This window comes from Ranitomeya variabilis, chromosome 2 (assembly GCF_051348905.1).
Source record: "Ranitomeya variabilis isolate aRanVar5 chromosome 2, aRanVar5.hap1, whole genome shotgun sequence".
Taxonomy (NCBI): domain Eukaryota; kingdom Metazoa; phylum Chordata; class Amphibia; order Anura; family Dendrobatidae; genus Ranitomeya; species Ranitomeya variabilis.
Genome location: NC_135233.1, coordinates 391,827,731 through 391,853,103, shown reverse-complemented (window position 1 = coordinate 391,853,103; position 25,373 = coordinate 391,827,731). Strand labels below are relative to the sequence as shown.

Here is a 25,373-nt window from a genome sequence, read left to right as displayed (position 1 = left end):
GAAGTGTATATACATATTCCATGTTTTGGAATTGGAGGTGTATATACAGTACAGACCAAAAGTTTGGACACACCTTCTCATTTAAAGATTTTTCTGTATTTTCATGACTATGAAAATTGTACATTCACACTGAAGGCATCAAAACTATGAATTAACACATGTGGAATTATATACTTAACAAAAAAGTGTGAAACAACTGAAATTATGTCTTATATTCTAGGTTCTTTAAAGTAGCCACCTTTTGCTTTGATGACTGCTTTGCACACTCTTGGCATTCTCTTGATGTTATTCAAGGTCCCGTCTAGTGATGACTGCGGAGCTGTGTGCCACCATTTTCACTGGGATAGGACAGGTGTAAGATCACGACCATGACATCACCAGCGCCCAAAGCGGATGTGAGACGAGCAGGAATTCTGGTGCAGTTTACGCTTTTTTCTTATGTACCGGTTACTTATGCCGATACCTAAGACCCCACAGATACAGATACTGGTCTCATCAGGTCAGAGAATAACATTGTGCATGAAGATTAAACATGGAGGATGTACGGCAGACACAATGGGCGACAACCCCTGAAACGCCGATATACTTTCCCCTCCCCCACAGAACATGGCGTCTATGGAGAACACTACAAGGGTCTTTTTTAGAGGAAGGTAAAGCGCAGATTTATTTTGCATTTGGAACATCAGGTTTCCAAGTTTTTGTGCTTCGAGTCCATAAATCAAAGCCAATAAATGAGATGAAGGTGACTCGAGCGCCGCACTCCTGGAATTATCCGTGTTATTGGAGAAACACTATTTACTGTCCATATGTTCTGTGACAGCGTAGATATATGATCCGGACAGGTGCAGGGAATATTCAGAAGAGCTTAATAGCCTGGAAGCCTCGTGCAGACGGAGCTGGGGGCTCTGCGCATTTCAATACAAGAGTGGAAATTAAAATTCAGCGTTCTCTGCAGAATAAAGAGAAAAATACAGAGACCCCCAAAAATTACCTACAAGGACATGCAAAGTGTCGAAAGAAGCGATACAAGAAAGCCACTGCCCCCTGGAGGGGAAAAGCCCAGACTACATACAGTCACTATGTACACTGCAGATTACACTCCAGAGCAGCAATCGCAATTCTGCACCCTCGAAGGTGAAATCTCACAGCATTCACTGCTTGTTCATCATCTGCACAGATTGAGCCAGGGATTTGTATTCTGGAAAGTGTCGTCTTTATATTCAATGTGGGGTCATCAGAGAAAAGATTATCCCAGCCGATAATATAATGTGCTCCCCACGGAGGCCATGACTGTGCTTTTGGCTTCAGTCTGGCCAGTGTGTAAGACCTATACAAGAACGAACAAAAAATGGAGCCAACACACAATGCCAGGACACCACGTGGGTATATTGCATTAGTCCCTATGGTGGACGGGCGCCACGTCATCCATCCAGGCAGTGACCGTGGTCCGGATTACCGCCTGAGTGTGTCACAATCTGCTCCGTCCACAGTGCAGGAGACGCGACCACAAGATGTGACCACGAGACGACCACTGCTATGAAAGCTTCAGGGGATTCAGAGAAGGATCCAATAGAGAATGATGACACATCCTCCAATGATGGAAGCACGGCGACTTTACTGGCGGCGAGCGGCGGCTCCATCATGGAGGTGGAATCAGCAGATACTTATTTTCTACACGTTTTAATGAGAAAAGACCAATAAATATTTGAAGAAATTCTTCCTCGCAGCCCCCGTCAGAAGCCCCTTTATGTCGGGCGTTCCATGCAGGATTCGGCCGCTGACGGGAGCGCTGATTTAAAACAGGTTAAAGTGTCAGATTGGAAAAGCCTCAGTGATGGTTTTACTGGGACGGATCCAAAAATGTATCAAGTGGTTGAGAGATGTAATTACTGCGAAGCCTTTGCCAAAGCATTGAAATGTGCCCATTAATTCTGCAATTCCCAGTCTGTCCATCAGTCAGTCATACTTAAAAAATATGTCTGTCACTGCGGAGGTGAAGTAATCTTTTAATAATCATGTAATGAAAAGCTGAAAATTTCAGCGAATGTCCAAACTTTAAAAAAAAAAGAGAAACATTAAAACAAAAAGGAGAAAACCGAGTGGAAAAAAAAACAGACAAACTGACAAGATGTCAGAAAAGCAGCAGCTTGGCACCTGACAGCCGCCCAAAGGCAGGACCCTCATTTCACAGAAACTCCCACCATACAGAACACAAAGCTACATTGTGTCACGTGCTCCAGTAACATCCAGAGCTGCACTCAATCTGATAGTCTTCAGTTACTGCCAGAGCTGTAATCACAATTCTGCTCTAATCTTGTCTTCTACTGGTTATAAACTAAGTGACATGCAAATTAGATGTCATACTCCAATTACTGCCAGAGCTGCAGTCACAATTCTGTCCTGTATGATTTCTTCTACTCACAACAACCAGAGCTAAATACCCCATCTTACAAATCAGGAACATCCAGAGCTGCATTCAAAATTCTCCCCTTATATTCAGCCCTATAATAGTCACATATTCTACTCTAGTCACTTCTAAAGCTGCACAAAAAATCTGGTCATATTTTCTATGCTACACTAGCCACAATCTAAACGACAGTCACTTCCCATCTTATGTACCAGTGGCCTCCAGAGCTGCACTCACAATTATCCTCTTATAAATGTATCTTTATACCTGCCATAATCTACATTCGTTAAATCTATCCTCTATTTTCATGCAGAGCTGCACTCGTAATTGTGCCCATCTCAGATAGTCTTACATGACCTGAACTACTGTAACATTACATCCTTCATACTCCAATCACATCCAGAGCTGCAATTCACTTCTAGGTGAGCTCAGCTATGCATTTTTCTGTGATCCTAGTATAAGAAAGGGAAAAAAACAAAAACAAACATTCTCTAAGAAAATATTAAGAAATATTCTCCCATTTCTAGCCCAAAAGGACAAAGGAAAGCAGAACTACCCAACAGGAAAAGGGTCTAATTCTGCAGTCACCTCCAGAGCTGCAATCACAATGAGTCTATATACTGCAGATTCGCACCAATGTCCAGCACATGGAGGCTCGTCTAGACTGAACACCATAGAAAGTAAACTTAACTGTGAGACATAGTTATTAAAGGAGTTTTCACCTCCTGGGTATAAACGAGAATGTTTCCATTCATTATCAGCAAGCAGAGATCTCGATAATGATGAGGAATTGAAAGACGCACCACCACCAGAGATGTTCCTCCGGTCAGGGACCGCGCTACATTTCTGCCTCCTCGGAGACGCTTCGACCACTTTTCAAAGATTTAGCTGAGCTAACCGAGACTGCAGCAAAACGGCAAAAGTTGGGGACCAAGTCAAAAGTTCTAGAACTCTTCGTATCAGTCCGGACACCGTCCCTTTAATCGCGCCCCTGTCATTCTATCATACTTGCAGGTTCTTCTATATTTAGACTTTTTTTTAAATTAATATTTACATTTTCCAACAACCAAATTGTTACAAACCACAGAAATTGTTTCCATGTAAATCTTGGACGGTGACACGTCTCGCTATTCTCCCCACGCCGCCATCCCAGTAATCGCCGTGATTATGTTTTGACAATATATTGACAGCTTGAATCCCAAATCCGGAGCCGGGAACAAATTCCAAATGCTTCGTCCCATTTCTTGTGAGCGGCACCATCTGCCAGAGGTGGAAGAACGCGGCATCTCCGGCCGGCTCCCTCCAAGAATTCATCTGCCACCGACTAATGCGGCCCGAATAAAAGGGATTAAGATTCTGGTGCTACAGAGACTATTGATAATTTGCTATAATTGGGAAGAAATGAAGATAAATGAGGTTGAGGATGGAGAGGCAATTAAATGTGCCGCGAGTGCAGCTGTGTTCCCGGCCTACATCCCTTGGCCTTTACTTCAGCGCCGTACGTGAAAATTAAGCATAATGACAAATAAGCCGATTCCTCTACACAGAAGCAGAGGTGGGGCAAAGCGTGGGACTGACACACTGTCACGGAGAGACAGAAATGTGGTATATGGCTTATAGCTGGAAAGGGACGTGTCTAAGGAGTTCATAAACTTTACATGCCTATGTGTGAGGTCGCCTGCAGTCCTATGTAACACCACAGATAACTGTGATAACTCTCTGAGTACAGATAATATAGCAGATGTCACCTGCAGTCCTATGTAACACCAAAGACAACACAGTGATAACTCTCCGAGTACAGATAATATAGTAGATATCAGCTGCAGTCCTATGTAACACCACAGATAACACAGTGATAACTCTCTGAGTACAGATAATGTGTAGTAGATGTCACCTGCAGTCCTATGTATCATCAGACACCTCACTGATAGCTGTCTCCCTTGCTCGCAGTCCCATGTAACACTAACCATAAGATGTAGGGGATCAGTACGTTGATTGTAACCATTAGTCGCTCCTTTGATGGGTTTGGTCTCTTGGTTACTCTGCGGCACGCTGTCCTAATCTCACTGGCCCCAGCACGTGCGGCGGTGACGCTGCCCGCACACTTTTCTCTGTAATACTCTGTGCTACTGTGGAGGGCTCATTCCCAGGTCAGTGTTCCTCATGGATCGCACTCGCTCCTATAACAGTGAATGGGGCCATTTACAAGTCTGTGAATTTTAGTGGACCAAGTACGTCTGTAATTGAGGAGACGTCATATCAACATCAGCAATGCAAGGCTGAGGGTCAGCGAAAAAAAAAGAGCACATGGAAGCGAAGCGAGACTGCTCCGATTTTCACAAACTCTTAGATTGCAGAAGGTGGAGACAAACTGATCATCAATGGATCCATTAACCCTTCTCTTTTCAGGTGAAAATGGTTCCCAGTATGAGCTGTGGATTTCTGTACCTTGAGAATTATGGGAAAGGTGTCAGTGCTAGATCGCGCTGCCTCCACGTTGTGACCTCAGGGGAAAGATATGAAAACAAGAAGAAATAATCACAGGAGGAGAGATAAAGTGAAGTGATCACTGTGGGTACAGAATTTCCTAGAGTCAGTGTTTGGCTCTGCTTTGTTCTCGGCGCGCCCGCCATGTCAATAAGATGAAAAATGATGTAGATTTGGGAGGATTGAGGCCTCGCTGTAGCATCACTCATATTATTATTCCAGGATCATCTGTTACCAAGTATCAGCAATTCCCACATCTAATTACAAACAGGATTTCAGAGTCATTAAACAGAAAACATTTCCATTAGCGACTCTGGAAGACGACGACGAAAATCAACAAGATAACAGCGCAGCGAAGTCTGTGCACTGCAAACGTACAAAGAAGACTGCGATACAACGCAACACGACAATGTAACACAAGAATGTAACACCGAAACACTACAATGTAACACCGAAACTAAACAATGTAACACTACAATGTAACACCGAAACATAAGAATGTAACACCGAAACACTACATTGTAACACGACAATGTAACACCGAAACTAAACAACATAACACGACAATGTAACACCGAAACACTATAATGTAACACAAGAATGTAACACCGAAACATGAGAATGTAACACCGAAACATGAGAATGTAACACCGAAACACTAAAATGTAACATGACAATGTAACACCGAAACACTATAATGTAACACCGAAACACGACAATGTAACACCAAAACACGACAATGTAACACCAAAACACGACAATGCAACATGAGAATGTAACGCTGAAACACGACAATGTAACACAAGGATGTAACACGGAAACATGACAATGTAACACGACAATGTAAAACCTAAACAGTCGGATACAATTATAATCAGATCTTTGGCAATGAGGACGAATATATACCGTATATAGTAAGGGGTTGATACACTTAGCTGCTTCCTCAGGTAGACACAGGAACCATTCTGCTAGAGAATCACCTGCTGGTTTATACCTTGGCAGGGTTCAGCAAAATAAATAGAGTCTTGCTGGTATAACAGTAAAACAAACAAAACACAGTCCATATGAGTCCATTCCCTACAGGGTTCACCTGCAGTTATCCCGCACAGTCCTCAGCTCCTCCAGGAGCTATGTGGGAGTATCTGCTCTCCCAATACACAACACACACTGACGCTCATGGCCAGGTATTTAACCCCTTCATGACCGTGGGATTTTCCGTTTTTCTATATTCGTTTTTCACTCCCTCCTTCCCAGAGCCATAACTTTTTTATTTTTCCGTCAATTTGGCCATGTGAGGGCTTATTTTTTGCGGGACGAGTTGTACTTTTGAACAACATCATTGGTTTTACCATGTCGTGTACTAGAAAACGGGGAAAAAAATTCCAAGTGCGGTGAAATTGCAAAAACAGTGCAGTCCCACACTTGTTTTTTGTTTGGCCATGTTTTTTGTTTGATTCTCCAGGTCAGTACGAGTTCATAGACACCTAACATGACTAGGTTATTTTTTATCTAAGTGGTGAAAAAAAATTCCAAACTTTGCTAAAAAAAAAAAAAAAATTGTGCCATTTTCCGATACTCGTAGCGTCTCCATTTTTCATGATCTGGGGTCGGTTGAGGGCTTATTTTTTGCGTGCCGAGCTGGCGTTTTTAATGATAGCATTTTGGTGCAGATACGTTCTTTTGATCGCCCGTTATTGCATTTTAATGCAATGTCATGGCGACCAAAAAAACGTAATTCTGGCCTTTCGGATTTTTTTCTCATTACGCCGTTTAGCGATCAGGTTAATGCTTTTTTTTATTGATAGATCCGGCGATTCTGAACGCGATGATACCAAATATGTGTAGGTTTGATTTTTTTTTTATTGATTTATTTTGATTGAGGCGAAAGGGGGGTGATTTAAACTTTTATGTTTTTTTTATTTTTTCACATTTTTTTTAACGTTTTTTTTTTTACTTTTGCCATGCTTCAATAGCCTCCATGGGAGGCTAGAAGCAGGCACAACTTGATCGCCTCTGCTACATAACAGCGATCATCAGATCTCTGCTATGCAGCAGAAAATCAGGTGTGCTGTGAGCGCCGACCACAGGGTGGCGCTCACAGCTACCGGCGATCAGTAACCATAGAGGTCTCAAGGACCTCTATGGTTACAATACTGAAGCATCGCCGACCCCCGATCATGTGACGGGGGTCGGTGATGACGTCATTTCCGGCCGCCCGGCCGGATGCGGTAGTTAAATGCTGATTTCACCCGCCGCTATTGCGGGCATATGTCAGCTGTTCAAAACAGCTGACATGTCCCGGCTTTGATGCGGGCTCACCGCGGAGCCCTGCATCAAAGCAGGGGACCTGACGGCGGACGTACTATCCCGTCCGACGTCAGGAAGGGGTTAAAGGGAACCTGTCACCCCAAAATGGAAGTTGAGCTAAGCCCATCGGCATCAGGGGCTTATCTACAGCATTCTGTAATACATTCTGTAATGCTGTAGATAAGTCCCCAATGTATCCTGAAAGATGAGAAAACGAGGTTAGATTATACTCACCCAGGGGCGATCCCGCTGCGGTCCGGACCGATGGGTGTCGCGGTCTGGTCCGGGGCCTCCCACCTTCTTACGATGACGTCATCTTCTTGTCTTCACGCCGCAGCTCCGACGCAGGCGTACATTATCTGTCCTGTTGAGGGCAGAGCAAAGTACTGCAGTGCGCAGGCGCTGGGAAAGGTCAGAGAGACCGGGACCGCCCCTGGGTCAGTATAATCTGACCTCTTTTTCTCAGATAAGCCCCTGATGCCGGTGGGCTTAGCTCACCTTCGATTTTGGGAGTGACAGGTTCCCTTTAACACCCATGTGATGGATCTCTCACATGACCAGTCAGGACTCTGCATGTGGAGAAATGGTAGACCTCTGCCAACCCACTCTATGGAGGTCCACTAAAACCAGCCCATAACATAGGTTCCTATTAACCCCCGCTCAGCACTTAGCGTGCTGGAGGAAAAAACACTCAGGTTTTACATCACTGACCGCAGTATGCGCAGTGACGCGTATCTCCCTACACATACTATGCCTGTGATTCTGTCTATATATATATATATATATATATATATATATATATATATATATATATATATATATATACACACACACTCCAAACACATCACACCTCTGCTACAAGATTTTATATATTGTAGAAAATTGTTCTTTTTCTAAGAAACTTATAATTTTCAAATAGTAACAAATAAATAAATAAATTACAATCAAATAGAGTTATCATTCATTTAAAGAGGAACAGACACATAACTGGCTGATCGTCATCCTTCTGTTTATACATACAAGTAATCTCTACAAACAACGGCGTCATTGGACCCAATTCTGGCAGAAAACTCCCTGAAATGGAGGAAATTCATTGTGCAACTAGGAAGTTTTCCAAAATTGTTCAGGCTTTTTGCATTTTAACGCTGTTCTGGCAAAGTGGGTGCAGCTTGAGTGCGGCAGGACCATCCGTAATATTCCACTTAATTTGTGAAACTGGTGTAGATTATGCCAGAAATGTACTGAAGTCTCTGGAGAAACATCAGTCACATGACAGTCGTAAGATGAGCCAAATTCATTAAGACACCTACACCTCAATTAATGTCTTGCTTTCTTTTAACATCTTACTCCAGTATGCCTATCATTAAGTCTGGCAACCAAAATACAAGTCTTAATGAATCAAAGCCATTATATACGTACAGGATGAATACAATAAATAATTTAATTATTATACCCCAGAGCTGCACTCACTATTCTGCTGGTGCAGTCACTGTGTCCATACATTACATTACTGATCCCCAATAACCTCCTCTATCATACTCCAGAGCTGCACTCACTATTCTACTGGTGCAGTCACTGTGTACACACATTACATTACTGATCCTGAGTTACATCCTGTATTATACTCCAGAGCTGCACTGCAACGATCTGGAGCACCATCCAAAATCTCACCTCGTGGGGTTTCCTTAATCATGAGGAAGGTGAGAGATCAGCCAAAAACTACACGGGGGGAACTCCACTGTCAAGCATGGAGGTGGAAACATTATGTTTTGGGGGGTTTTGTCTGCTACTTCACCGCATCAATGGGAGAATGGATGGAGTCATGTACAGTAAAATCCTGAGTGACAACCTCCTTCCCTCCGCCAGGACATTAAAAATGGGTTGTGGCTGGGTCTTCCAGCAAGACAATGACCCATAACATACAGGCAAGGCAACAAAGTAGTGGCTCAGAAAGAAGCACATTAAGGACATGGAGTGGCCTAGCCAGTCTCCAGACCTTAATCCCATAGAAAACGTATGGAGGGAAGTGAAGCTCCGAGCTGCCAAGCGACAGAATCAAAATCTTAATGATTTAGATATGATCTGCAAAGATGTCATGATTCTCAATGGCGAGAGAACATAGCCCAGCATATATAAGAACTAGCTCTTGGAAGATGGAATCTAAACTGACCATGAACTAAACCTGCCGCACAATTAACAGTGGCCGGGTAGCGTGCCTACGTTTTATCCCTAGACGCCCAGCGCCAGCCGGAGGACTAACTAATCCTAGCAGAGGAAAATACAGTCCTGGCTCACCTCTAGAGAAATTTCCCCAAAAGGCAGACAGAGGCCCCCACATATATTGGCGGTGATTTTAGATGAAATGACAAACGTAGTATGAAAATAGGTTTAGCAAAATCGAGGTCCGCTTACTAGATAGCAGGAAGACAGAAAGGGCACTTTCATGGTCAGCTGAAAACCCTATCAAAACACCATCCAGAAATTACTTTAAGACTCTAGTATTAACTCATAACACCAGAGTGGCAATTTCAGATCACAAGAGCTTTCCAGACACAGTAACGAAACAGCAGCTGTGAACTGGAACAAAATGCCAAAACAAACAAGGACGAAAGTCCAACTTAGCTGGGAGTTGTCTAGTAGCAGGAACATGCAAAGAAAGGCTTCTGATTACATTGTTGACCGGCATGAAACTGACAGAGGAGCAAGGTTATATAGAGACTCCCACATCCTGATGGGAACAGGTGAACAGAGAGGATGATGCACACAAGTTCAATTCCACCAGTGGCCACCGGGGGAGCCCAGAATCCAATTTCACAACAGTACCCCCCCTCAAGGAGGGGGCACCGAACCCTCACCAGAACCACCAGGGCGATCAGGATGAGCCCTATGAAAGGCACGGACAAGATCGGAGGCATGAACATCAGAGGCAGTCACCCAAGAATTATCCTCCTGACCGTATCCCTTCCATTTGACCAGATACTGGAGTTTCCGTCTGGAAACACGGGAGTCTAAGATCTTTTCCACAACGTACTCCAACTCACCCTCAACCAACACCGGAGCAGGAGGCTCAACGGAAGGCACAACCGGTACCTCATACCTGCGCAATAATGACCGATGAAAAACATTATGAATAGAAAAAGATGCAGGGAGGTCCAAACGGAAGGACACAGGGTTAAGAATCTCCAATATCTTGTACGGGCCGATGAACCGAGGCTTAAACTTAGGAGAAGAAACCCTCATAGGGACAAAACGAGAAGACAACCACACCAAGTCCCCAACACAAAGCCGAGGACCAACACGACGACGGCGGTTGGCAAAAAGCTGAGTCTTCTCCTGGGACAACTTCAAATTGTCCACTACCTGCCCCCAAATCTGATGCAACCTCTCCACCACAGCATCCACTCCAGGACAATCCGAAGATTCCACCTGACCGGAGGAAAATCGAGGATGAAACCCCGAATTACAGAAAAACGGGGACACCAAGGTGGCAGAGCTGGCCCGATTATTGAGGGCGAACTCCGCCAATGGCAAAAAAGCAACCCAATCATCCTGATCCGCAGACACAAAACACCTCAAATATGTCTCCAAGGTCTGATTAGTCTGCTCGGTCTGGCCATTAGTCTGAGGATGGAAAGCAGACGAAAAAGACAAATCTATGCCCATCCTAGCACAGAATGCCCGCCAAAATCTAGACACGAATTGGGTCCCTCTGTCAGAAACGATATTCTCCGGAATACCATGCAAACGAACAACATTTTGAAAAAACAGAGGAACCAACTCGGAAGAAGAAGGCAACTTAGGCAAGGGAACCAAATGGACCATCTTAGAGAAACGGTCACACACCACCCAGATGACAGACATCTTCTGAGAAACAGGCAGATCCGAAATAAAATCCATCGAGATGTGCGTCCAAGGCCTCTTCGGAATAGGCAAGGGCAACAACAATCCACTAGCCCGAGAACAACAAGGCTTGGCCCGAGCACAAACGTCACAAGACTGCACAAAGCCTCGCACATCTCGTGACAGGGAAGGCCACCAGAAGGACCTTGCCACCAAATCCCTGGTACCAAAGATTCCAGGATGACCTGCCAACGCAGAAGAATGAACCTCAGAGATGACTCTACTGGTCCAATCATCAGGAACAAACAGTCTACCAGGTGGGCAACGATCCGGTCTATCCGCCTGAAACTCCTGCAAGGCCCGCCGCAGGTCTGGAGAAACGGCAGACAATATCACTCCATCCTTAAGGATACCTGTGGGCTCAGAATTACCAGGGGAGTCAGGCTCAAAACTCCTAGAAAGGGCATCCGCCTTAACATTCTTAGAACCCGGTAGGTATGACACCACAAAATTAAACCGAGAGAAAAACAACGACCAGCGCGCCTGTCTAGGATTCAGGCGCCTGGCAGACTCAAGGTAAATTAAATTTTTGTGGTCAGTCAATACCACCACCTGATGTCTGGCCCCCTCAAGCCAGTGACGCCACTCCTCAAAAGCCCACTTCATGGCCAAAAGCTCCCGATTCCCAATATCATAATTCCGCTCGGCGGGCGAAAATTTACGGGAAAAAAAAGCACAAGGTCTCATCACGGGGCAGTCGGAACTTCTCTGCGACAACACCGCCCCAGCTCCGATTTCAGAAGCGTCGACCTCAACCTGAAAAGGAAGAGCAACATCAGGCTGACGCAACACAGGGGCGGAAGAAAAGCGGCGCTTAAGCTCCCGAAAGGCCTCCACAGCATCAGGGGACCAATCAGCAACATCAGCACCCTTCTTAGTCAAATCACTCAATGGTTTAACAACATCAGAAAAACCAGCAATAAATCGACGATAAAAGTTAGCAAAGCCCAAAAATTTCTGAAGACTCTTAAGAGAAGAGGGTTGCGTCCAATCACAAATAGCCTGAACCTTGACAGGATCCATCTCGATGGAAGAGGGGGAAAAAATGTATCCCAAGAAGGAAATCTTTTGAACCCCAAAAACGCACTTAGAACCCTTCACACACAAGGAATTAGACCGCAAAACCTGAAAAACCCTCCTGACCTGCTGGACATGAGAGTCCCAGTCATCCGAAAAAATCAGAATATCATCCAGATACACAATCATAAATTTATCCAAATAATCGCGGAAAATGTCATGCATAAAGGACTGGAAGACTGAAGGGGCATTTGAAAGACCAAAAGGCATCACCAAATACTCAAAGTGGCCCTCGGGCGTATTAAATGCGGTTTTCCACTCATCCCCCTGCTTGATTCGCACCAAATTATACGCCCCACGGAGATCAATCTTAGAGAACCACTTGGCCCCCTTTATACGAGCAAACAAATCAGTCAGCAGTGGTAACGGATATTGATATTTAACCGTGATTTTATTCAAAAGCCGATAATCAATACACGGCCTCAAAGAGCCATCTTTCTTAGACACAAAGAAAAAACCGGCTCCTAAGGGAGATGACGAAGGACGAATATGTCCCTTTTCCAAGGACTCCTTTATATATTCTCGCATAGCAGCGTGTTCAGGCACAGACAGATTAAATAAACGACCCTTAGGGTATTTACTACCCGGGATCAAATCTATGGCACAATCGCACTCCCGGTGCGGAGGTAGTGAACCAAGCTTGGGTTCTTCAAAAACGTCACGATAGTCAGACAAGAATTCAGGAATCTCAGAGGGAATAGATGATGAAATGGAAACCAAAGGTACGTCCCCATGAGTCCCTTTACATCCCCAGCTTAACACAGACATAGCTTTCCAGTCGAGGACTGGGTTATGAGATTGCAGCCATGGCAATCCTAGCACCAAAACATCATGTAGATTATACAGCACCAGAAAGCGAATAATCTCCTGGTGATCCGGATTAATACGCATAGTTACTTGTGTCCAGTATTGTGGTTTATTACTAGCCAATGGGGTGGAGTCAATCCCCTTCAGAGGTATAGGAGCTTCCAAAGGCTCCAAATCATACCCACAGCGTTTGGCAAAGGACCAATCCATAAGACTCAAAGCGGCGCCAGAGTCGACATAGGCGTCCGCGGTAATAGATGATAAAGAACAAATCAGGGTCACAGATAGAATAAACTTAGACTGTAAAGTGCTAATTGAAACAGACTTGTCAAGCTTCTTAGTACGCTTAGAGCATGCTGATATAACATGAGTTGAATCACCACAATAGAAGCACAACCCATTTTTTCGTCTAAAATTCTGCCGCTCGCTTCTGGACAGAATTCTATCACATTGCATATTTTCTGGCGTCTTCTCAGTAGACACCGCCAAATGGTGCACAGGTTTGCGCTCCCGCAGACGCCTATCGATCTGAATAGCCATTGTCATGGACTCACTCAGACCCGCAGGCACAGGGAACCCCACCATAACATCCTTAATGGCATCAGAGAGACCTTCTCTGAAAATCGCCGCCAGGGCGCACTCATTCCACTGAGTAAGCACAGACCATTTACGGAATTTTTGGCAGTATATTTCAGCTTCATCTTGCCCCTGAGATAGGGACATCAAAGCTTTTTCCGCCTGAAGCTCTAAATGAGGTTCCTCATAAAGCAACCCCAAGGCCAGAAAAAACGCATCCACATTGAGCAACGCAGGATCCCCTGGTGTCAATGCAAAAGCCCAATCTTGAGGGTCGCCCCGGAGCAAGGAAATTACAATCCTGACCTGCTGTGCAGGATCTCCGGCAGAGCGAGACTTCAGGGACAAAAACAATTTGCAATTATTTTTAAAATTTTGAAAGCAAGATCTATTCCCTGAAAAAAATTCAGGCAAAGGAATTCTAGGTTCAGACATAGGTGCATGAACAACAAAATCTTGCAAATTTTGTACCTTCGTGGCGAGATTATTCAAACCTGTAGCTACACTCTGAAGATCCATTTCAAACAGGTGAACACAGAGCCATTCAAGGATTAGAAGGAGAGAAAGAGAGGAAGGCTGCAGTATAGGCAGACTAGCAAGTGATTCAATTATGAGCACACTCAGAACTAGAGAAAAAAAAAAAAAAAAAAAATTTTCAGCAGACTTCTTTTTTCTCTCCTTTCTCAGCTAATAATTTAACCCTTTTGGGCCGGTCAAACTGTCATGATTCTCAATGGCGAGAGAACATAGCCCAGCATATATAAGAACTAGCTCTTGGAAGATGGAATCTAAACTGACCATGAACTAAACCTGCCGCACAATTAACAGTGGCCGGGTAGCGTGCCTACGTTTTATCCCTAGACGCCCAGCGCCAGCCGGAGGACTAACTAATCCTAGCAGAGGAAAATACAGTCCTGGCTCACCTCTAGAGAAATTTCCCCAAAAGGCAGACAGAGGCCCCCACATATATTGGCGGTGATTTTAGATGAAATGACAAACGTAGTATGAAAATAGGTTTAGCAAAATCGAGGTCCGCTTACTAGATAGCAGGAAGACAGAAAGGGCACTTTCATGGTCAGCTGAAAACCCTATCAAAACACCATCCAGAAATTACTTTAAGACTCTAGTATTAACTCATAACACCAGAGTGGCAATTTCAGATCACAAGAGCTTTCCAGACACAGTAACGAAACAGCAGCTGTGAACTGGAACAAAATGCCAAAACAAACAAGGACGAAAGTCCAACTTAGCTGGGAGTTGTCTAGTAGCAGGAACATGCAAAGAAAGGCTTCTGATTACATTGTTGACCGGCATGAAACTGACAGAGGAGCAAGGTTATATAGAGACTCCCACATCCTGATGGGAACAGGTGAACAGAGAGGATGATGCACACAAGTTCAATTCCACCAGTGGCCACCGGGGGAGCCCAGAATCCAATTTCACAACACAAAGAACAGTGGAGCAAAATTCATGTGCACAAATCTCATCATCAACTACAAAAAGCATCTGACTGCTGGGCTTTCCAACAAGGGTATTGCCAGGAAGTATTGAGTCTTGTTTGCCAGAGGGATGAAATACTTATTTCTCACTGCAAAATGCAAACAAATTTATATAATTTATACAATGTGATTTTCTGGAGTTTTTTTTTTATATTCTATCACTCAATGTTAAAATTACCCTACCCTTAAAATTATAGACTGTTCATGTCTTTGTCAGTGGGCAAACGTACAATCCACAGTGGGAGAAATAAGTATTTGATCCCTTGCTGATTTTGTAAGTATAAACATATGACTTTCTGATACAATGTTACTCAGCGGAGAACTTGTGCTTCAACCTTTAAGACTAATGTGTTGGAGACTAAAATCCGTATTCCTAATGTCCTTCATTTTATGGCCGGATCTTCCACCTGATAATCTGGAATACATGGAGATATTAATACAGGAAATCTCCCCCAGCACATTGATGCATGTGACAATGTATCAGAGTGTGAACTACAACCGCTGCGGCCTATATCGGGCTCCCACATGACGCAGCAATTCTCTGCGGCAATCCTGGGATCAGGCCGGCAGCTGTACGATGCGCGTCGATCATCCAGTCCAGATGTGAGAATATTATCTAATCAACTTCTATTACATTATGATCTGAGCTCGCTGCCAAATGCAGAATTTTATAACTGACGGCGCTCAAGTGTGACCGCGACCACGGGCGGAAAACGCACCTCCACTCGTCATATGGGCGTCTCATATGGCAAATATTCAGAATAAGCTGTGCTGCTGGTTAATTTTACTGTCCCAGAGTGGGTCCCGGAGCTCACAATTACAAGGTCAGTTTTATCTCACAGGCTTTTTGTACTAATTTAAATTTGGATTTCGATCACTCTGCATTAAAAGTCACAGAATATACTGTTATGTAGCACTGCTCACCCCTCGCCTGTCCCCGATCTTTTCTCAGGTGGCTGAATACATATCCATTATGAGTACAAATCCCCTGAGACAAACTAAAATAATTTTGAGATGGAAAATAAAAGTAATAAAACTAATATAATGTGAATGCATAAGTGTGAGCACCCTCTCCCCTTCCCGACATGTGACGGTATAGTACGTCACATGTCGGGACCCCCGCTTTGATGTGCGCTCCGGCGGTGAGCGCACATCAAAGTCGCGACATGTCAGCTGTTTCTTACAGCTGACATGTGCGCGCAATAGCGGCGGGTGAAATCGCGATCACCCGCCGCTATTAACTAGTTAAATGCCGCTGTCAAACACAGACAGCGGCATTTAACTACCGCATCCGGCCGTGCGGCCGGATATGAGCGCATCGCCGACCCCCGTCACATGATCGGGGGTCGGCGATGCATCAGGACAGTAACCATAGAGGTCCTTGAGACCTCTATGGTTACTGATTGCCGGTGGCTGTGAGCGCCCCCCTGTGGTCGGCGCTCACAGCACACCTGCAATTCTGCTGTGTAGCAGCGATCTTATGATCGGTGCTGCATAGCAGAGCCGATCGGGCTGTGCCTGCTTCTAGCCTCCCATGGAGGCTATTGAAGCATGGCAAAAGTAAAAAAAAAAAGTTTTTAAAAATGTGAAAAAAAAAAAAAAAACATAAAAGTTTAAATCACCCCCCTTTCGCCCCAATCAAAATAAATCAATAAAAAAAGCGCCCAACCTACACATATTTGGTATCGCCGCGTTCAGAATCGCCCGATCTATCAATAAAAAAAAAGCATTAACCTGATCGCAAAACGGCGTAACGAGAAAAAAAATCGGAACGCCAGAATTACGTTTTTTTGGTCGCCACGGCATTGCATTAAAATGCAATAACGGGCGATCAAAAGAACGTGTCTGCACCAAAATGCTATCATTAAAAACGCCAGCTCGGCATGCAAAAAATAAGCCCTCACCTGACCCCAGATCACGAAAAATGGAGACGCTACGAGTATCGGAAAATGGCGCAATTTTGTTTTGTTTTGTTTTTTGCAAAGTTTGGAATTTTTTTTCACCACTTAGGTGAAAAATAACCTAGTCATGTTAGGTGTCTATGAACTCGTACTGACCTGGAGAATCATAATGGCAGGTCAGTTTTAGCATTTAGTGAACCTAGCAAAATAGGCAAGCAAAAAACAAGTGTGCGATTGCACTTTTTTTGCAATTTCACTGCACTTGGAATTTTTTTCCCGTTTTCTAGTACACGACATGCTAAAACCAATGATGTCGTTGAAAAGTACAACTCGTCCCGCAAAAAATAAGCCCTCACATGGCCATATTGACGGAAAAATAAAAAAGTTATGGCTCTGGGAAGGAGGGGAGCGAAAAACGAAAACGGAAAAACGGAAAAAGCTCCGGGGGTGAAGGGGTTAATTGGGGAGGTGGTGGTGTTCATAATCGGCAGATCACATATCCGCTCATGTTACATAGAAGTCAGAGCTCAGCCGACGTCATTTACAGCGATTCTCCTTCACCCCCAGAGAAAGTGTCGCTCTTCTAGGTGTATTTTCCTGACATTTTCTGGTCCGTAAACAGCTGACAACACAGCAAAGGATCACATTGTGCAAAGTTATGAGAAGCTCCTCCATTGCTACGCTTTATAACTGCAATCAGAGCTGTGAAAGTCAAAGTCCCATAGCAGGACTAAGTAAAAAAAAAAAAAAGTATTAAAAATATGAGAGAAAATCAATCACAAAGTGTGTGTGCATACAGTACAGACCAAAAGTTTGGACACACCTTCTCATTTAAAGATTTTTCTGTATTTTCATGACTATGAAAATTGTACATTCACACTGAAGGCATCAAAACTATGAATTAACACGTGGAATTATATACTTAACAAAAAAGTGTGAAACAACTGAAAATATGTCTCATATTCTAGGTTCTTCAAAGTAGCCACCTTTTGCTTTGATGACTGCTTTGCACACTCTTGGCATTCTCTTGATGAGCTTCAAGAGGTAGTCACCGGGAATGGTTTTCACTTCACAGGTGTGCCCTGTCAGGTTTAATAAGTGGGATTTCTTGCCTTATAAATGGTGTTGGGACCATCAGTTGTGTTGAGCAGAAGTCTGGTGGATACACAGCTGATAGTCCTACTGAATAGACTGTTAGAAATTGTATTATGGCAAGAAAAAAAGCAGCTAAGTAAAGAAAAATGAGTGGTCATCATTACTTTAAGAAATGAAGGTCAATCAGTCTGAAAAATTGGGAAAACTCTGAAAGTGTCCCCAAGTGCAGTGGCAAAAACCATCAAGCGCTACAAAGAAACTGGCTCACATGAGGACCGCCCCAGGAAAGGAAGACCAAGAGTCACCTCTGCTTCTGAGGATAAGTTTATCCGAGTCACCAGCCTCAGAAATCGCAGGTTAACAGCAGCTCAGATTAGAGACCAGGTCAATGCCACACAGAGTCCTAGCAGCAGACACATCTCTACAACAACTGTTAAGAGGAGACTTTGTGCAGCAGGCCTTCATGGTAAAACAGCTGCTAGGAAACCACTGCTAAGGACAAGCAACAAGCAGAAGAGACTTGTTTGGGCTAAAGAACACAAGGAATGGACATTAGACCAGTGGAATTCTGTGCTTTGGTCTGATGAGTCCAAATTTGAGATCTTTGGTTCCAACCTCCGTGTCTTTGTGCGATGCAGAAAAGGTGAACGGATGGACTCTACATGCCTGGTTCCCACCGTGAAGCATGGACGAGGAGGTGTGATGGTGTGGGGGTGCTTTGCTGGTGACACTGATGGGGATTTATTCAAAATTGAAGGCATACTGAACCAGCATGGCTACCACAGCATCTTGCAGCAGCATGCTATTCCATCCGGTTTGCATTTAGTTGGACCATAATTTATTTTTCAACAGGACAATGACCCCAAACACACCTATAGGCTGTGTAAGGGCTATTTGACCAAGAAGGAGAGTGATGGGGTGCTACGCCAGATGACCTGGCCTCCACAGTCACCAGACCTGAACCCAATCGAGATGGTTTGGGGTGAGCTGGACCGCAGAGTGAAGGCAAAAGGGCCAACAAGCGCTAAGCATCTCTAGGAACTCCTTCAAGATTGTTGGAAGACCATTTCCGGTGACTACCTCTTGAAGCTCATCAAGAGAATGCCAAGAGTGTGCAAAGCAGTCATCAAAGCAAAAGGTGGCTACTTTGAAGAACCTAGAATATAAGACATAATTTCAATTGTTTCACACTTTTTTGTTAAGTATATAATTCCACATGTGTTAATTCATAGTTTTGATGCCTTCAGTGTGAATGTACAATTTTCATAGTCATGAAAATACAGAAAAATCTTTAAATGAGGTGTGTCCAAACTTTTGGTCTGCACTGTATATATATATATATATATATATATATATATATATATATATATATATATACACACTCACTGGCCACTTTATTAGGTACACCTGTCCAACTTCTTGTTAACACTTAATTTCTAATCAGCCAATCACATGGCGGCAACTCAGTGCATTTAGGCATGTAGACATGGTCAAGACAATCTCCTGCAGTTCAAACCGAGCATCAGTATGGGGAAGAAAGGTGATTTGAGTGCCTTTGAACGTGGCATGGTTGTTGGTGCCAGAAGGGCTGGTCTGAGTATTTCAGAAACTGCTGATCTACTGGGATTTTCACGCACAACCATCTCTAGGGTTTACAGAGAATGGTCCGACAAAGAAAAAAAATCCAGTGAGCGGCAGTTCTGTGGGCGGAAATGCCTTGTTGATGCCAGAGGTCAGAGGAGAATGGGCAGACTGGTTCGAGCTGATAGAAAGGCAACAGTGACTCAAATCGCCACCCGTTACAACCAAGGTAGGCCTAAGAGCATCTCTGAATGCACAGTGCGTCGAACTTTGAGGCAGATGGGCTACAGCAGCAGAAGACCACACCGGGTACCACTCCTTTCAGCTAAGAACAGGAAACTGAGGCTACAATTTGCACAAGCTCATCGAAATTGGACAGTAGAAGATTGGAAAAACATTGCTTGGTCTGATGAGTCTCGATTTCTGCTGCGACATTCGGATGGTAGGGTCAGAATTTGGCGTAAACAACATGAAAGCATGGATCCATCCTGCCTTGTATGGAGCATCTTTGGGATGTGCAGCCGACAAATCTGCGGCAACTGTGTGATGCCATCATGTCAATATGGACCAAAATCTCTGAGGAATGCTTCCAGCACCTTGTTGAATCTATGCCACGAAGAATTGAGGCAGTTCTGAAGGCAAAAGGGGGTCCAACCCGTTACTAGCATGGTGTACCTAATAAAGTGGCCGGTGAGTGTATATATATATATACATACACACACACACACACACACACACACTTACATATAGGGTAAATACATACAGTGGGGGAAATAAGTATTTGATCCCTCGCTGATTTTGTAAGTTTGCCCACTGACAAAGACATGAACAGTCTATAATTGTAAGGGTCGGTTAATTTTAACATTGAGAGAAAGAATATCAAAAATAAAATCCAGAAAATCACATTGTATAAATGTATTTGCATTTTGCAGTGAGAAATAAGTATTTGATCCCCTACCGACCATTAAGAGTTCTGGCTCCTACAGACCAGTTAGACGCTCCTAATCACCTCGCTACCTGCATTAATGACAGCTGTCTTACATAGTCACCGTTATAAAAGACTCCTGTCCACAGACTCAATCAGTCAGGCTCTAACCTCTACAACATGGGCAAGACCAAAGAGCTTTATAAGGATGTCAGGGACAAGATCATAGACCTGCACAAAGCTGGAATGGGCTACAAAACTATAAGTAAGACGCTGGGTGAGAAGGCGACAACTGTTAGTGCAATAGTAAGAGAATGGAAGAAATACAAAATGACTGTCAATCGACATCGATCTGGGGCAACATGCAAAATCTCACCTCGTGGAGTATCCTTGATCATGAGGAGGGAGAGATCAGCCTAGAACTATACAGAGGGAGCTTGTTAATGATCTCAAGGCAGCTGTGACCACAGTCACCAAGAAAACCATTGATAACACATTACCCCGTAAAGATTTAAAATCCTGCTGTGCCCGCAAGGTCCCCCTGCTCCAGAAGGCACATGTGCAGGCCCATCTGAAGTTTGCCAGTGAACATCTGGATGATTCTGTGAGTGATTTCGAGAAGGTGCTTTGGTCAGATGAGACAAACATTGAGGTCTTTGGCATTAACTCAACTCGCCGTGTTTGGAGGTAGAGAAATGCTGCCTATGACCCAAAGAACATCATCCCCACTGTCAAGCATGAAGGTAGAAACATTATGTTTTGAGGGTGTTTCTCTGCTAAGGGCACAGGACTACTTTACCGCATCAATGGGAGAATGGATGGAGCCATGTACCGTAAAACCCAGACCGACAACCTCCTTCCCTCCGCCAGGACATTAAAAATGGGTCATGGCTGGGTCTTCCAGCAAGATAATGGCCCAAAACATACAGCCAAGGCAACAAAGGAGTGGCTCAAAAAGAAGCACATTAAGAACATGGAGTGGCCTAGCCAGTCTCCAGACCTTAATCCCATAGAAAAGTTATGGATGGAGATGAAGTTCCAAGTTGCCAAGCGACAGCCTCAAAATCTTAATGATTTAGAGATGATCTGCAAAGAGGAGTGGGCCAAAATTCCTCCTGACATGTGCACAAACCTCATCATCAACTACAAAAAATGTCTGACTTATTTCTCACTGCAAAATGCAAATACATTCATATAATTTATACAATGTGATTTTCTGGATTTTATTTTTGATATTCTATCTCTCAATGTTAAAATTAACCTACCCTTAAAATTATAGACTCTTCACGTCTTTGTCAGTGGGCAAACTTACAAAATCAGCAAGGGATCAAATACTTATTTCCTTCACTGTATAATAACAAATATTTGTTTGAAAAAAATTGAACAAAAAAGTACACATTTGGTATCGTGTCCGGAACAACACCCTACAAAACTGTCCCACTAGTGAGCCCCTTCAGTGAACACTGTAAAATTAAATAAATAAGAAACAAGGCAAAAAAACAATGCTATATCATCATACCGCCGAACAAAAAGTAGAATAACACATGATCAAATTGATTCACTGCCCAATGGTATAAAATTCTGTGAGGCACATGTGGTGTTAATATGATCACTGCACCCCCATATGAATTCACTGAGGGGTGTACTTTATAAAATGGGGTCACTTATGAGGAGTTCTGCTGCTCTGGCATCTCACTCATGGGCTCCCCCAGTGGGTCATGACACCCGCAAACCAGTCCAGCAAAATCTGAAATGAAATATGGCACTTCTCAGCTTTGCACTGTGCCTGAAAAGTAGTTTTCAGTCACATAAGGGGTATCGGTGTACTGGGACGAAATTACACAACAATTGTATGATGCAATTTCTTTGAGGGGTCTAATTTTCAAAATGAAGTCAATTGTGAGGGGTTTCCACTGTTTAGGAACATCAGGGGCCAGGGCCGGACTGGGACTAAAATTCAGCCCTGGCATTTGAAGTCACACAGGCCCACTTGTCACATGGTGACTGTATAATATCTTTGTACACTTGTAGGCTACAAGAAGTGAGGGGAGTGTAACACGACTATATAACATAATTACAGCTGTATCCAGCATTACAGCTTAGTCCCCATAGAATGTAATACAGCACAGCCCCAATAGACTATAATACAGCACAGCCCCCATAGAATGTAATACAACACAGCCCCCATAGAATGTAATACAACACAGCCCCCATAGAATGTAATGCAGCACAGCCCCCATAGAATGTAATGCAGCACAGCCCCCATAGAATGTAATACAGCACAGCCCCCATAGAATGTAATGCAGCCAGCCCCATAGAATGTAATACAGCACAGCCCCCATAGAATGTAATGCAGCCAGCCCCATATAATTTAATGCAGCACAGCTCCCATAGAATGTAATGCAGCACAGCCCCATAGAATGTAATGCAGCACAGCCCCATAGAATGTAATGCAGCACAGCCCCATAGAATGTAATGCTGCACAACCCCCATAGAATGTAATGCAGCACAGCCCCCATAGAATGTAATACAGCACAGCCCCCATAGAATGTAATACAGCACAGCCCCCATAGAATGTAATGCAGCCAGCCCCATAGAATATAATGCAGCACAGGCCCATAGAATGGAATGCAGCCAGCCCCATAGAATATAATGCAGCACAGGCCCATGGAATGGAATGCAGCCAGCCCCATAGAATATAATGCAGCACAGGCCCATGGAATGGAATGCAGCCAGCCCCATAGAATATAATGCAGCACAGGCCCATAGAATGGAATGCAGCCAGCCCCATAGAATATAATGCAGCACAGGCCCATGGAGTGGAATGCAGCCAGCCCCATAGAATATAATGCAGCACAGGCCCATAGAATGGAATGCAGCCAGCCCCATAGAATATAATGCAGCACAGGCCCATGGAATGGAATGCAGCCAGCCCCATAGAATATAATGCAGCACAGGCCCATAGAATGGAATGCAGCCAGCCCCATAGAATATAATGCAGCACAGGCCCATGGAATGGAATGCAGCCAGCCCCATAGAATATAATGCAGCACAGGCCCATGGAATGGAATGCAGCCAGCCCCATAGAATATAATGCAGCACAGGCCCATGGAATGGAATGCAGCCAGCCCCATAGAATATAATGCAGCACAGGCCCATGGAATGGAATGCAGCCGACCCCCCCCCCCCCCCCCAATAGCTCCACAATCCAGTCATCACTCATTGATAAAAAAAAACAAAAACACTCTCCTCACCTCTCCTCGTGTCCTGCGCTGCTCCTGGCTCTGGTCTCAGCAGTTGCAGTCTGCCCGCCCGGTCGCACTGCAGGTGCGCGATGATATGACATCATCGCGCACCCGCAGTGTCAGCGGCAGGCAGAGCGGGGAATGATGGGAGAGGGGGCGTCAGCAGACGCTCTCTCCTCCATCATTGCATTCAACTGTACCGGCGTCTATGACGCCGGTATAGTTGAATGCGGGGCCGGGAGTGTGCCGACAGCGGGGAGAGTGTGCCGCGACAGCGTGGGGAGTGGGAATTGTACAACAAATTGCGGGGTCCATTTTCTCCTGTTAGCCTTGTGAAAAGAAAAAAATGAGGGTGTAAACTAAAGTTTTTAAAAAGCTAAACGTCCATTTTTTTCCTTCCGCATTACTTCAGCACCTGTGAAGCACCTGAAGGGTTAATAAACTTCTTGAGGGTCCAGTTTTTAGAATGGTGTCACTTTTGGGTATTTTCTGTCATACTGACCCCTGAAAGTCACTTCAAATGTGATCCCTAAAAAATGGTTTTGTAAATCTTGTTGGAAAAATGAGAAATCGCTGGTCAACTTTTAACCCTTATAACTTCCTAACAAAAAAGAAATGTTTAAAAAATTGTGCTGATGTAAAGTAGCCATGTGGGAAATGTTATTTATTAATTATTTTGTGCGATTTGACTCTGGTTTAAGGGCATAAATCAGGGCCGGACTGGCCATTTGGCAATTCTGGCAAATGCCAGAAGGGCCGGTCTGGTTGTGGGCTGCCTTGTGTGCATGTTGTTAACAGAATCAATGTTCTCAAGACACCCATACTGTTAACAGTTGTGACGGAGCACAAAACCGGTCACTCCGTCACTTACCTCAGCATGCTGTGGTATAATTAGAAATATTGGTCTTGTAGTAAATCTTCCTTTCCTCCATCCAGGGTAATATTAGTAAAATATCCCATCTGGTTCTTGGGGACGGGGACAACATGGGCCTGTGTGATTTCAAATGCCAGGGCTGAATTTCATCCCCAGTCCGTACCTGGCATAAATGTTAAATTTTGAGAAGTTTTCAAAGTTTTTGCACCAATTTTCGGATTTTTTCCACAAATAAACGTCATATTAAACAACTTTTAGCACTAACATGAAGTACAATATTTATAAATAAAAAATAAAATAAACAACAATCTCAGAATCAGTAGGATCCATTGAAGCGTTCCAGAGTTATTGCCGCATAAAGTGACAGTGGCCAGAATTGTAAAATTTGGATTTATCTTGAAAGTGAAAACTGGCTCGTAAGGGAAGCCAAAATTTGGACAGAGCAAGACGCACCCCACAACATGGAGCAGCAGCTTAATTCTGCCCCGATCAGCGATGGATTGACTGCGATATTCCCGTTTGGCAATCGCTATCAGACGCCATTATAATGATGATTAATGTTATCACCATAAACACACTTCACCCGCACCCATCCCCTTCTCCAGTATGACTGTCCGGCTGGGGTCTCAGTAGCGCTCGGTATGTGTGCGGCTGCTAAGAAGTCGCTTTCTAAAAGTCGTAGCCATTTAACA

General features: G+C 44.1%; 1 protein-coding gene across 4 annotated transcripts in view; it reads right to left on the bottom strand.

The window, feature by feature from the left end:
* The window catches only part of DACH2 (dachshund family transcription factor 2), a 386,452-nt gene that overhangs the window by 93,078 nt on the left and 268,001 nt on the right, over window positions 1-25,373 (bottom strand). The gene's annotated exons all lie outside the window — the stretch shown is intronic.